This window comes from Equus asinus, unplaced genomic scaffold (genome assembly GCF_041296235.1).
Source record: "Equus asinus isolate D_3611 breed Donkey unplaced genomic scaffold, EquAss-T2T_v2 contig_645, whole genome shotgun sequence".
In the NCBI taxonomy this organism is placed as follows: domain Eukaryota; kingdom Metazoa; phylum Chordata; class Mammalia; order Perissodactyla; family Equidae; genus Equus; species Equus asinus.
Genome location: NW_027225344.1, coordinates 297,744 through 312,528, shown reverse-complemented (window position 1 = coordinate 312,528; position 14,785 = coordinate 297,744). Strand labels below are relative to the sequence as shown.

General features: G+C 34.9%; 1 pseudogene; it reads left to right on the top strand.

The window, feature by feature from the left end:
- The window catches only part of LOC139044161 (centromere-associated protein E-like), an 80,049-nt pseudogene that overhangs the window by 36,416 nt on the left and 28,848 nt on the right, over positions 1 to 14,785 (top strand).

The window sequence follows — 14,785 nt, the reverse complement described above, 5'->3', positions numbered from 1 at the left end:
GTCTACTGACAGAGTGGCAAGCAGAATTGCCCACTTTTTAAAAGTTGTTCTTTATTTCTTTCTCTTTATTCATTCATTCATTCATTCATGCATTAATGTTTTCCCAAGGACATATGGTTGAATTCATGTCAGCTAAAGTCATGTTAAAATGCTACTTCTCTTTAAAAATGACACAGTGGATCTTTTTATGTATTTATCAGTTATATTTTCTCTTCTGTGAGTTGCCTGTTCGTATCTTTTCTCTCTTTTTCTTTTGGATTGTTTGTCTTTTTTTTTTCAGTTTGTGATTTAATATTCTTAATTTTAACTATTAATTGCTCACCTGTCATGTTTTGGAGAGAATAATTTAAAAATACGTAGGAAACTTTAACAGGCTAGCTGAGCAACAATTGTGTTAATCTTTTTTAAACAATAACAGATTTCTTAAATTACAGTACTTCTATATATATAGTGCTTTTATAATTTGGAAAAAGATAACCAGAATTTTTAAAAATATTTTTATTTTCGAAAATGTCATTTCTTTTCATCTATCCTAAAAAAAATTTGGTGATTAACGTATTTTCACCATTTTTGATTTGTTAGGAATGACATCTGTGTGTGTGTTCTCTAAAGTCTTTTCCAACTCTAAGAAAGTTAGCTTTCAGGAAATCCTTTTTGTTGTGTGTATAGGAAAACATTCAAGACCTCAAACAGATGAAACAGACTCTGTTCGATGCTGAGGCTGTAGCCCTCGATGCCAAGAGAGAAGCAGCCTGTCTCAGGAGTGAAAATCTGGAGCTGAAAGAGAAAATGGTAAGTGATTTTTGTTATATTTATAATAAAGCAGTTGTAATGATCACTACATTTTTGTGAATTTGTATTGTTTCTCTCATAGAAAGAACTTGCAAGTGCATGCAAGCAAATGGAAAATGATATTCAGTTATATCAAAGGCAGTTGGAGGCAAAGAAGAAAATGCAAGTTGATCTGGAGAAAGAATTACAATCTTCTTTTAATGAAATAGCAAAACTCACCTGCCTTATAGATGGAAAAGTTCCAAAAGGTATTTTATAATTTCAGACTTACCTCTTTGCAAATCCAACTGCCTAAAGGATTTTGCACCTCCATTCCAATGATTAAAAGTCCATTGTTCTCTGATGTTTGTAAGTAGCCTAATATTAAATTTCAATATCATTTGGTGTCAGTATTTATAAGTGTTTCCATGGACTTCAAATTATAAAGGTTTAAGAATTATTTTTCAAATGAATTGGACCCGATCTTGAAAAAGGCGATTCAAGAACTTTTAACAATTGGATTACCTGTTGACCAACACTGGTTCTTTCTTTAATAAATTTTATATAATCTGATTAAGTAATCTAAGTTTGTATGTAATTTAAATTGTCCCAATAACTGCAAACTGTTTAATTTACCAAAAATATCCTAGATTTGCTCTGTAATTTGGAATCAGGAAGAAAGATTACTGATCTCCAGAAAGAACTGAATAAAGAAGTTGAAGAAAATGAAGCTTTGCATAAAGAAGTTAATTTGCTCTCAGAGTTGAAATCTTTACCCTCAGAAGTAGAAATGCTAAGGAAAGAGGTAAATATGTTTTTAAGCAAATAACTCTTACTTTGAAATAAAAACCCTTGCAATATTGCCTTAAATATTTTGCCATAGTTTGTTTTAAAGTAACAGTGAAGAGACTGTAAACATTTGACCCTGCTTGTTAGGAACATTTTCAAAGAATATGTAACAGTATACTTAGTAATGAGATCCATGTAGGGGCCATTTCTATAGTCCTCAGATGTAGTGCTTTTCAACAGAGATTGATGGCCCACCCTTAGTCTTTATCTTTTTTGGTGCTGTTGCTGTGGTCATATCACTATGTTGAATAAAGGAGAGTAAGGAGGTAAAGAGGGTGGCATTGATGAAGTTTTAGAGGTTGACGTAAATATTGCAGCCTAGTGAGCAATTCCGGAAACCTTCTGCCAGCCTTTCCTTTTTCTGCCTTTCTGAAAGAAATAAAAAGGACAAGAATTTGAGTACTTACTACATGGTGAGCATCATGCTAAACAACTTTAGCAACGTTATTTAGTCATCCTAAAAACTCTTTAAAGTACATGCTGTTTTTTAGCCCAACACATAGTTATGGATCTAAAAGCTGAGTTACACAGACCTGCCTCCTACCCTGAGCCTGTGGTTACAAGAGCTCTACTGTCTCGCTCCCTCTCCTTTGTCTCAACTTTGGCTCTCCTCTCTTTTTCCCACTTCCTTCTCCTTTATCTTTCACAATGATTAAACTATTTATAAGCTGGATGTTGTTGGTTTAAATTAATTACTTAAATAATAGTTTCAATTTAAGTTATTTAAAATTTAAATTATTCATGGATTAAGTTTTTGGAAATCTGAGCTGCATTCAAAGCCTTTAGAAAGAAAATAATAAGTCAAATTCTAAGAAAAACCATAAGATGCCTGAAACACCATAAAGTTAGAAAACACTTTAGAATGATAGATAAGGAAATAAAGACATCCTAATTAAGTGTTTCTTCTCCACTCAATCCTTACTAGAACCCAAACAAAACTTTGATGGTAAAGTTAAGCAGGATAATATATTGTTATAAAGATGTGACAATAAAAATATTACCTTTCCTCAGTCAAATCTGTGCTTAATTTCAATGTCTTTTTTCTTTTTTGCAGATAAAGCTTTTCTTTTCCTGATAACTGCTGTAGTGGATCTTATATTGCTAACATAGCTAAATTTTATTTCTTTTCCGTAGATAAATGACAAATCTGAAGAGCTCTGTAAAATAACATCAGAAAAAGACAAATTGTTTTCTGAAGTAGTTCATAAAGAGAGTAGAATTCAAGATTTACTTGAAGAAGTTGGGAAAACTAAAAGTGACCTAGCAGCTAGCCAGTTGAATTATAAAAGAACTGATCAAGAATTCCAAGATTTTAAAAATCAACATGTTGAAACTGAGCAAAAGTATAAGATGGTCCTTGAGGAGAATGCAAGAATGAGTCAGAACATAGGAAATCTCTCTAAAGAAGCTCAAACACTTGGTTTAAGCTTGGATGCTTTGAACATGGAGGTTGGTACAACACACCCTCTATGGAAATGGTCTTTAGTTTTCTGGGGTTTGGCTTCTATATAGATGCCACAGAATGCTCTGCTTCTCACAGTAACTTTTTCTTATTTTAAAGCTTTCTTACAAAACCCAGGAACTTCAGCAGAAAACAGCTGAGAGTCAAGAAAGGTTAAATGAAGTGAAAGAGCTGAAGCAACAATTAGAAAGTAGAGATTCTAGGCTGCAAACTGTCGAAAGGGAGAAAGCACTGATTACTGAGAAACTTCAACAAACCTTAGCAGAAGTAAGAACCTTAACCCAAGAAAAAGATGGCCTGAAACAGCTCCAAGAGAGCCTGCAGATTGAGAGGGACCAGCTCAGAAGTGACATTCAGGACACCGTGACCATGGTGAGGCTTTGACAGAGTAAACTGAAAACTCAGAGCCTCTTCAAGACGTTCAGGAGCCATCAGTTATTATTTATGATCAAGCAGTAACTATAAAGTTATTTTAATTGTTTCACATTATTCTAATTGAAATTGTGTTCCCTTTCTCTGACAAAGAACATAGATACCCAAGAACAATTACAAAATGCTCTTGAGTCTTTAAAACAACACCAAGAAACAGTTAACACACTGAAAATGAAAATTTCTGAGGAAACTTCCAGGAATTTGCGTATAGAGGAAAACATAGGAGAAAATTCGGATGAATTTCAGGAAAAGGTAAAGGGTATTTCTGTTCGAGTTTTCATATACTATATGTGAGCTTTCTCCTTAACTTCAGACACTTAAGTACATAATGGTGACCTCAATCTTATTGATTATTCACAGTGAATAACTAACAACAGTTTACAAGATTAGCCCTAGTGTCTTTGAAATAACTTCAGATATAACTGCTTACAATCAGTTGGAAAAGGAAAAGGCAAAAATGTTAGTTCAAACTTTGAGCTGATATTTTCCGAGGCCTGGTGTATTTTAAACATCTTTAAAAGCCCCTCTGAATTCTAAGAATGTAAGAAAGATTGAGTGCTTATTATTACTTATGGGTAAAATATTTGTTTTATATCAGATTTTGTGTACTAGTTGAGAGTTCACTATCGATGTGTGTGTCGTGTTCATGTCTGTTTCTAGAGCTGTGCTGTGCTTAAATCTCAGCTTATTCTAGGCAGCATGGTTCGTTTTGTCCTGAAACCTGGGGAGAAGAGCTGCTTTGTTATTTAATTATATACAAGAAAGGCTAGGATGCTAATGATGATTTTTTAAAAGGGAGGTATATTAGTCTGCCATCACAAAATATCATAGACTAAGTAGCTTAAACAACAGAAATTTACTTTTTCCCAGTTGTAGAAGCTAGAGGTCCAAGGTTAAGGAGCTAGAAAATTCAGTTTCTTGTGAGCCCTCTTCCTATCATGCAGATGGCACCTCTCCTCACATGGCCCTTCTGTGTGTGAGCCGAGAGAGCTCTGGTTCTCTTCTGCTTCTGGAGTGGACACCAGTTCTATGGGGTTAGGGCCCCAGCCATATGATCTCATTTAACCCTAATTACTCTCCTTAAAGGCCCTCTCTCCAAATACAGTCATTTTGGGGCTTAGAGCTTCAACATGTGGATTTTGGGAGGACATAATTCAGTCCATAACGGGATTGCCTGTAATTTTATATAACTGATTTATTTACAATGCATTTCTACTTTTCAAAAATGCCTTTTATATGTCAGAATTTTTTATACTATTTTTCATTGTTATTATACTTAATACTATTTAATCCAGAATAATTACTACTGGGAATTTAAAACGTTCACCAATAGGAGAATGGTGAAATAATCTTTCATACATCCATAGCTTGGAGTAGTAGTCATTCATATATATATATATATATATACGTATAAATTTATTTTTGTTTGTTTTGTATCTTTAATTGTGGTAAAATATACATAGCATAAAATTTACCATCTTTATCATTTTTAAGCAAACAGTTCAGTAGTGTTAGGTACGTTCACGTTGTTGTGCCACCAATCTCCAGAATTCTTTTTATCTTGTGAAGCTGAAACTCTATACCCACTAAACAATTCCTCATTCCCTCCCTCCTCTAGCCCCTAGCAACCACTTTTCCACTTTCTATCTCTCTTAATTTGGCTACTCTAGGTACCTCACATAAGCGGAATCATGCAGTATGTTGTCTTTTTTTGACTGGCTTATTTCATTTAGCATAGCGTCCTCAAGGTTCCTCTATGTTGCAGCATACATCAGAAATTCCTTCCTTTTTAGGGCTGAATAATATTCCATTGTATGTATATACTACATTTTGTTTAACCATTCACCCATTAATGGGCAGTGAAGATTGCTTTCACCTTTTTGCTGTTGGGAATAATGCTGCTATGAACATGGTGTACAAATATCTCTCTGAGTCCCTGCTTTCAATTCTTTTGGATGTCAGATTTACTGGATCATGTTTTTTATCTTTTGAGGAACTGTCATACTGTTTTCCATCATGGCTGTACCATTTTACATTCCCACCAGCAGTGCATAAGGGTTCCAATTTCTCCAAGTTCTCACCAACACGTATTATTTTCTCCTTTTTTCACAGTAGCTATCCTAATAAGTGTGAGATGATATCTCATTGTGGTTTTTATTTGCATTTCCCTAATGACTAGTAATGTTGAGCATCTTTTCATGTGCTTGTAGGCTATTTGTATATCTTTACAGAAATGTCTGTTCAAGTCTTTACTCATTTTTAAATTGGATTGTTTGGTTTTTGTTGTTGAATTTTAGACATTCTTTATATAGTCTGGATATTAACCCTTTATCAATTGTGTGACTTGCATATATTTTCTCCCATTCCTAGGTTGCCTTTTCACTCTGTTGATTGTGTCCTTTGGTGCACAGAAATTTGTAGTTTTTATGTAGTCCAGTTTATCTCTTTTTGCTTTTGTTGTCTGTGCTTTTGGTGTCATATCCAAGAAATCATTGGCAAGATCCACTTTATGAAGTTTTTCTCCCATGTTTTCTTCTAAGCATCTTACAGTTTTAGTTCTTATGGTTAGGTCTTTGATCTACTTTGAGTTAACTTTTTTATATGATGTAAAGTAAGGGCCCAACTTCTTTCTTCTGCATGAGATATCCAGTTTTCCCAACACCATTTGTTGAAGATACCATCCTTTATGATTGAATGGTCTTGACATCCTTGTTAAAGATCATTTGACCATATGCAAAGGTTTATTTCTGGGCTCTGTTTTCTATTTCATTGGTCTATATATCTGTCTTTATGCCAGTACTGAGCTGTTTTGATTACTATAACTTTGTAGTAAGTTTTGAAATCAGGGTGTGTGAGACCCTCAGCTCTGTTCTTTTTTCAAGATTGTTTTGCCTGTTTGGAGTCCCTTGAGATTCCATATGAATTTCAGGGTGGATTTTTCTATTTCTGCAAAACACTATTAGGATTTTATAGGGATTGCATTAAATTTGTAGATCGCTTTGGGTAGCATTGACTTCTTAACAATATTAAGTCTTCCAATCTGTGAACATGAGACGTCTTTCCATTTATTTGTGTCTTTAATGTATTTCAGATACATTTTGTAGTTTTCATTGTACAAGCCTTTGCCATCTTGGTTAAGTTTATTCCTTAATATTTTATTCTTTTTGATGCTTTTGTAAATGGATTGTTTTCTCTATTTCCTTTTTTAATTGTTTATTGTTAATGTATAGAAATGTAATAGAGTTTTGTATAGTCATGGAATTTCTTTAAAGTAGACATTATCTACAATTGGAAAATTTCCAGGATACATTATTAAATAAAAACAGATACATACTAAAGAACAATTCAGTAAGATCCAACTTATGTAAAGAAACCTCTATATACCTTTATATACTATTACTCTATATAATGAGCTTCTTTTTTCCCATTTACTCTGGGGTACAATATTCCTGCCTTGGAAAAGGAGCTTTCTCTTCCTCTCTCCCTATGCTTCAGTCATTCTTTCCTAGAAAGCATTTTCACTTGCTCTGTATCTTGTATTCTCAGTTTATCTATATTTTGGGTCAACTATGGGCCAAAGGCACTTGACCTTGATTTAAAATTTATGACTTCCACTTTTATAAGGGGAAAGGTTTTTCAATAGTTTTTTGAAAATAAATGCACAGTCAGTAGCCGCTTTTAAACAAATGCAAAATGCAGTCACAGGGCCCCATGAGAAGGAGCAGTAGAGGCGGAGTGAGGGAAAAGGAGAGTTACACTCACCGGACCAGCCAGTCTGTGGTATTAAGTTCATGCTGGAATCATCTGTGTTGATAAAAGGGTCTAACTGGAAATTCTCCTGGGCCATTCTGTTCATCAGGGTTTCTGAAATCTGGGATGCAATGCTGAGGTGAGCTTGGTCTTGTGAAATCGTGTTCATGCTGGAATCACCCATGAGGATAAAGCAGTGGGTCTAGGGATTTCCAGATAAACCTGTTTATCAGAGCACCAGAGGGCAGCCTATGATAGCCTAGTAGGTCTATCATGAAGCCTCTAGGAGTGCCCGTTTTCAATCCTGCTTGATGTGTCTCTCTCTGGAAATGAGTTTCTCTAGTGTGTCTCAACAGAAATTTTAAACTTTGTGATTAGTAGGCTTATTCTCATATAAAGGACACAATTTTTTTCCTTATTTAATAATTAGACCTATTAGATTTGCTCATAACCATGGTAGCTGGAATACTTTCTAGGCTGAGTTCAGTTTTGCACTTTGTCTCAATCTGCTTTGTTTTGTGTACATTTCCATATTTAGGAGTAAAGATGCAAGATTCTGAATTATAGTAGCTGACTGACTAATCCCAAAGACTCTGTGTTCCTGCCTTAATTTCTCCTGTAGTTGTAGTTAGCTCTCTGCTCATCCTTGTAGAAGCTCATGCAGATTGCCAAAAAGAAGGGGCTAACCAAATGAAATATGGTTTGTCTGTATCCACTCTAGAGAATTGAGCAACTACTAAAAATTATAATTTGGAGATTATGTAACAGCATGGGAAAATGCATATCATCTAATCTAAGTGGGAAAGAAAAACTAAAAAGGATCTTATATGTAAAGTAGTCATAATTGCAATGTTAAAAAAATTCTTTTAATAGAAGAAACTCTGGAAGGAAATATTCCCAAATTCTAATAGTGGTTGTGTGAAGTTGGTGTCATTGGATGATTTTTTTTCTTTTTCTTTTTTTTCTAATTAAATATAGATTATTATAAAAACTTTTTAAACATCTGTGACCAATATTCAGCTGAGTGTTTTTACTGGGCTAGTATAGGATTATATGGTGATACCCTAATTTCATACTGGTAACATCAATCTTTGTCTCCTTTTACCAAGGAGTCCATGTATCAGGTTACCTTTGGTTAAGACTTATTTATGGATAAATGGATTTATATAACATGCTTTTCTTAAGCAGTATATGAAAAATATGAAAAGGTGAATTATGCTACTATAATATGAAATATGTTTCTAACAAAACTCTTTTGCCCTCTTATCTATAATAAAACTCTGAAAATAAAGATTTGTTAGTAGTAGGGCATAAGTTATGGTTTCCAGCTTTTGAAGGAAAGAAATAAAGAGGGAGAGTTTAAGCTGGCTTACTCCTTCATAAAGCCAGGTTAACCCATCGTACATGAAGATAGTTGTGAATTATCTATAGCTGTCCACATAGCTCTTACCAGTGAACAGGCACAAGAGCACGAGCTCTGGAACCAGACCACTTGGATTCAAAGTCTGATAACTTCTCTGAGTGACCTTGGGCAAGTGACCTACCCTCTCTGGGATTCAGTTTCCTTGCCTGTCAAACGGAGATAGTAATAGTGCCTACCTTGTAAGGTTATGGGGAAGATTAAATGTGTCACTGTGTGAAAATAGTGCCTGGTACATAATAAGTAATAGAAGTTTGGCTATTTTTATTATTAAAACTGTTACTAAGAAATTCTTCTCTAATGTATTAATATTTTAGATGGTTGGCATAGATAAAAAGCAGAGTTTGGAAGCCAAAAAAACCCAAGTGCTGATTGCAGATGTTGATAATGAGCTAACTGAACAACAGAGAAAGATATTTTCTTTAATACAGGAGAAAACAGCACTGCGACAAATGTTAGAGAGGGTTACTGCAGAAAAGGAGCAACTGAAGACTGACCTGAGGGACAGTATTGGAATGGTGAGATTCAGCAATGTGTTTTTGTCTTTGTATGTTTTAGATTTTTACAACTTTATTGAGGTATAATTTACATGCAATAAATGTATCTGATGTGAGTGTCCAGTGTGATGACTTTTGACAAATGTCTCTACTTGTGTTCTCTCCACCCCAGCAAGTTCCCTCCCACCTCCACCCAGGCAATCCTGATCTCATCCTCTGCCCCACATAGTCACTGTCCTGATGTTTTCCACCTCAGCTCACTGTCTCTTCTAGAACTTCACACAAATAGAATCACACTGCATGTGCTCTTTTGTCTCACTTCTTTCTACACTCCTTTTTACTGCTTGGTAGTCTTCCGGTGTATGAATAGGCCACAATTTGTTTAGCCTTTCTCCTATATTGATGGAAATTTGAGTTATCTCTACTATTTGGGTATTTTGAATAAAGCTGCTATAAACATTCTCATACAAATGTTTTTATGAACATATATTTTTTATTTCTCTAGAGTATGGATCTAAGTGAAATAGCTGGGTCATAGGGAGATGTATGTTTAGCTTGGTAAGAATTTACTAGGCTGATTTCCAAAGTATAGTTGCACCGTTTTACATTCTCATCAGCACATTAAGAGAATTCTGATGGCTCCACATCCCCACCAACACTTCATATTATTGGTGTTTTTAATTTTAGCCATTTCTATTGGGTGTAACCTTGTTTTGATTTGCCTTTCCCTAATGACTAAAGATGTTGAGCATCTTTTTATGTGCTTATTGTGTATCTTTCTATAAACTGTTCTCTCAGTGATGTGTTGTATAGATTTCAATGTACAGATCTTGGACATATTTTGTTAATTGGTTCCTAAGTGTTTCTATTTTATTTATGCTGTTGTAATTTTTCTTAAATTTCATGTTTAATTGTTGTTAATGTTTGCCAATATTTTCAAACCTACTTTAGTTTTTGTTTCTATATGTGGGGGCAATCTAATGTGTAATAGATTGAAATTAATATTTTCAGAAGTTTGCTATGGATCACAGTAGACCCTGACCTTTTGTGTAATTTTCCATGTTTCTTAGGATTGTCTGTTTGGTCAAAGAGCTGAATGTAAATAAGAGTACAGACAAAAGTTGTATTTTCTTCTCGGTATCTGTCTTGTAATGTTTTTTGGTCTTGATACTTGAGAATGTCACTCTTTAAGCATAATAACTAAGATTAGTCCAATTCATGCTAGCAAAGGACGGCTGCTGTTTTGAGCTTGCTCAAAATCAAAGCCATCCCAGCATATGAAAAGCCTATAACCTGCAGTCTCATCGTCTATCGATGAAAGCTTAGAAACAGTCTCTTTTGGCTTCAGGGTAGAAAACAAGCAAACCTCTTATGATGGAATACTAAATCCAGTTCTAATTCTCGTGGTAGGAATGTAAGTTGAGCAATAAAGAAACAGCATAAGAAAGCAGATTCTTGGCATTTACATGATCAAAATAGACTCACTTTCTTTTTAAGTTAGTCTTTTCCAATATAGTTTGCCATGATTTCTCCATTTTCAGGCTGAGGTAAATGCTGATTTTTACCTGATTTCCTAAATGTAAGCTAGTGTCATTTAATCTCAACTTTTTAAAAATTCTAGACCATTGAAAACCAGGAAGAATTAAGAATTCTTAGAGGTGAACTTAAAAAGCAACAAGAGATAGTTGCACAAGAAAAGAACTGTACCATAAAGAAAGAGAAAGAGCTTTCTAGGACCTGTGAGAAACTGGCAGAAGTTGAAGAAAAGCTAAAGGAAAAGGTGAATTTTTAAAGTTATCTTCCTGGCCATATTTCCTGACTAAACTTTTTTTTTTTGGTGATAAATTTTGGTTCTAATAGACCTAAATTCCAGAAATAGAATGTACCTCCCAAATGAACAGCTCTCAATGCTAATATTTTGGACAGTTTGAACTCACACTAGGATCTTAGCTAACCTCTTTTGTGTGTATTATATTATCCTAGAGTCTTTCAATGAGAGGGGGCCTTGGTTCATCTAAACTACTCATGATGTATTCATTCATTCATCAAATATTTATTGAGCATTACCGTGGGCCAGGCACTGTTCTGGGCACTTGATATACATTAGTCAGTAAAACAAAGCTCCTGCCCTTATATAGAGCTATATTAGTCATTCTCTAAACTCTAAGATTTGTCACTATTACCATCTCTTAGATGTTTGCAAGTTCCTGAATTATTTCTTTTTTAGAAGTAAGGTGCTGTTGTAATATAATTGTGTAAGAGCTAAGACTGTTAGAACAATTGTACTGCTCTAGTAATTCTAAAATGGACCCACTGATATCTTTCTGTTTATCCTAAGAACAGTGCTACATGCATTATAAATAGCGTAGTGTTTCCATTGTGCTTCTGTGGAATGTTTTTTTCCTAATATATGTTCTCTTAATTCTCATCCCTTTCACTATAACCTAATTGAATTTACTAAAACCTCCTGTCTATTTCATACTCCTCCCAAAGAGGTGATATCAATAGGCTTATGTAAAAGTTAATGCCTCAGTGTTTGTGTGGGCCATCCCCTAAAGACCTTATTGGAACTAAAAATAAATTATCCAAAAAGGTTTTAAGAGATGAGGAATTACAGTTTATTTGCCAGGTACATCTATATATTTAGTCAGTCTCTTTTCTTTTTAAATTTTTCGCATTTTTACTTTGCCTCCTTGATTAACCAAGTGACACTATGTTAGTTTCTTAGGACTTCTGTGTCAAATTATCATAAACTTGCTGGCATAAAAACAATGGAAATTTATTCTGTCACATTTCTAGATTCTCGAATTCCAAAATCATGGTGTCGGAGGACCATGCTTCTTCTGAAGGCTCTAGAGAAGAGTCCTTCCTTGCCTTGTGCTATCCGTGGCTCCCGCTGTCCTCGATAGTCCTTGTTCTGTAGCTGCATCACTTCAATCTCTGTCTCCATCTTCACAGGATCTTCTCTGTGTCTCTGTGCGTCCTTTCCCGTCTCTTATGAGGACATTCTCATTGGATTTAGGGCCCAACCCTAGTCCAGTAGGGTATCTTCTCAATCCTTAACTAATTACATCTGCAAAAACCCTCTTTCCAAATCGGATCACATTGAGGTTCTGGGTAGACTTGAATTTTGGGTGGGACCCTCTTCAGCCCAGTACAGACACTATGCCTAGAAGCTGCTTTACTTTCAGTGCTGCTTGTCTGTTTCCACTAGGGTAGTGTGCAGGGCTGTGATAATGATTCTCTCAGTTTGGCAAAGTACATTTTACATAAGAATTTTAAGATAATATGGCAAAATGGTAATAATAAAAACTTTATTTCTTAAGAGCCAACAACTCCAAGAAAAACAGCAACAACTTCTTAGTGTACAAGAAGAGATGAGTAAGATGCAGGAAAAGATGAATGACGTGGAGAATATAAAGAATGAATTAAGGAACCGAGAATTAACGTTGGAACGTATGAAAATGGAGAGGCTAGAGTTGGCTCAGAAACTCCGTGAAAATTATGAGGACATAAAATCCATAACCAAAGAAAGAAATGATCTACAGAAATTACAAGAGTCCTTTGAAGTAGAGAGAGAGAAACTTAAAGAATACATAAGAAGAATTGAAGTTAAGGTCAGTTAGACCCTTTTCTTCATCTGTTGTGTTTCCTTAAAACTGAGCCAATTGGGAAGGGGGGCAGTGTTGAGATGATGTTGTTAAAATATTCTTTAAACTTCACATGCTAATAAAGGGTCTGGAAACAAAAGAAGAACTCAAAATTGCTCACATGCATCTGAAAGAACACCAAGAAACTATTGATAAACTCAGAGAAGTTGTTTCAGAGAAGACAGATGAAATATTAAATATGCAAATACATTTAGAAAACACAAATACTGCCTTAAAAGCACAGGTATTTTTTTAAAGTTGTTATCTGAGTAGCTGAGAGTTTGAATCAGGTCTTTTGTGTAAAGAAACAAGATATGAGTTAGCCTAAAATTGGAGACAAGTAAAGATTTGCCTATTAATTTAGAAACTATTATTTAGCTTTTTATCAAATCTATCTATATCATAATTTATTGTATGCTTATCTCAAGATCCAAGAACTTCAGGAGAAAGAACATCAACTTCTTAAGGCAAAAAATGATCTCAAGGAAAATATGCATCAAACAGAGCAATTGAAGAAGCAATTAGAGGCCCAGAATTCAACTCTGGAAACTATAGAAACAGAGAAGTTCAAATTGACTCAGAAACATCTTGAGAACCTTGAAGAAATAAAACTTGTTGCTAAGGAAAGAGATGGCCTCAGAAGAGTGGAGGAAACCCTCAGAACGGAGCGAGAGCAGCTCAGGGAAAGCCTGCGAGAGACGGAAGCTACAGTAAGCGATACTCCTTCCCTCCCTCGTGAGGAAGCGTGGGCTTTGCTGACAGCAGTGAGCCCTGCTTTCACATGATGGTGCTGCTGGTGTGAGTGAACTGATAGAAACTTTTAGGCACGTAACTTGGTATTGTTCTTGAAAATTGTAAATTCTGTAAGCAATATTTTCTTCATAGACTTTATCCTACATGTATACTTAATCAATTGTTAAGATAAAGAAATATATATATATATACATACACATATATACACCACAGTGTTGTTCATTGTAGCAATTTGTAATAAAAAATGGGATACAATCTGAATGTCCATCAGAAGGAAACTGGGTAAACAAGAGCAATATGTCAGAATACTATGCAACACCTAATAAAAAAATGGAATAGATTTGACCGTCCTAATATGGAAAGCCCAGAATGACTCTTAGGAGGAAAAGCAAGCTGTAGAATAGTGCACATATAACATGTTTGCCTCTGGAAAGTGGAAGCAGGCTGTGGGAGGTGGGGACAGGGAGGAAAAGCTTATCACTTTCTAACAACAAAAATACAGAGTAAGAAGTAATAGTTTTATTATTTTTACTAAGAAAATATGTTATTTTCATTAAAAAAATACTAACATTTTAACATTAAGATATGTCACTGTTCTCAAAATTTCTCTAATGATGAAGAATCTGGAAAAACAAGAGGAACTAAGAATTGCTCACATGCATCTGAAGGAGCACCAGGAAATTATTGATAAACTCAGAGGGATTGTTTCTGAGAAGACAGATGAAATATCAAATATGCAGATGGATTTAGAAAATTCAAACACTAAATTACAAGAAAAGGTATGGGGGGAGGGGAGGGTTATTTGATTGGCTGTCTGACTTATTTGTGCCTATAATCCTCTGGGGATATGAAATAGTTTAGCCACATTGGAAGACACGTTGGCAGTGTTTACTGACACTGAACATGTACATGCCTGTGGCCCAGCGATTATAGGTATGTACCTGAGAGAAAAGAACGCATACTTCCACATAAAGATATGTACAAGAATGTTCATAGCAGCTCTAATCATAATAGTGAAAAACTGAAAACAACTCAGATGCCTTTCACTGGGAGAATGGATTTACACCTTGTGGTTTATAAGTTCAAAAATAGGCAAAGTCACCTAAGATGACCAAGGTCATGATAGTGGTTGGCTGTAGTAAGGGGGCACACAGGAACTTTTTGGGGTGCTAGAAATGTTCTATATTTTAATCTGGGTTGT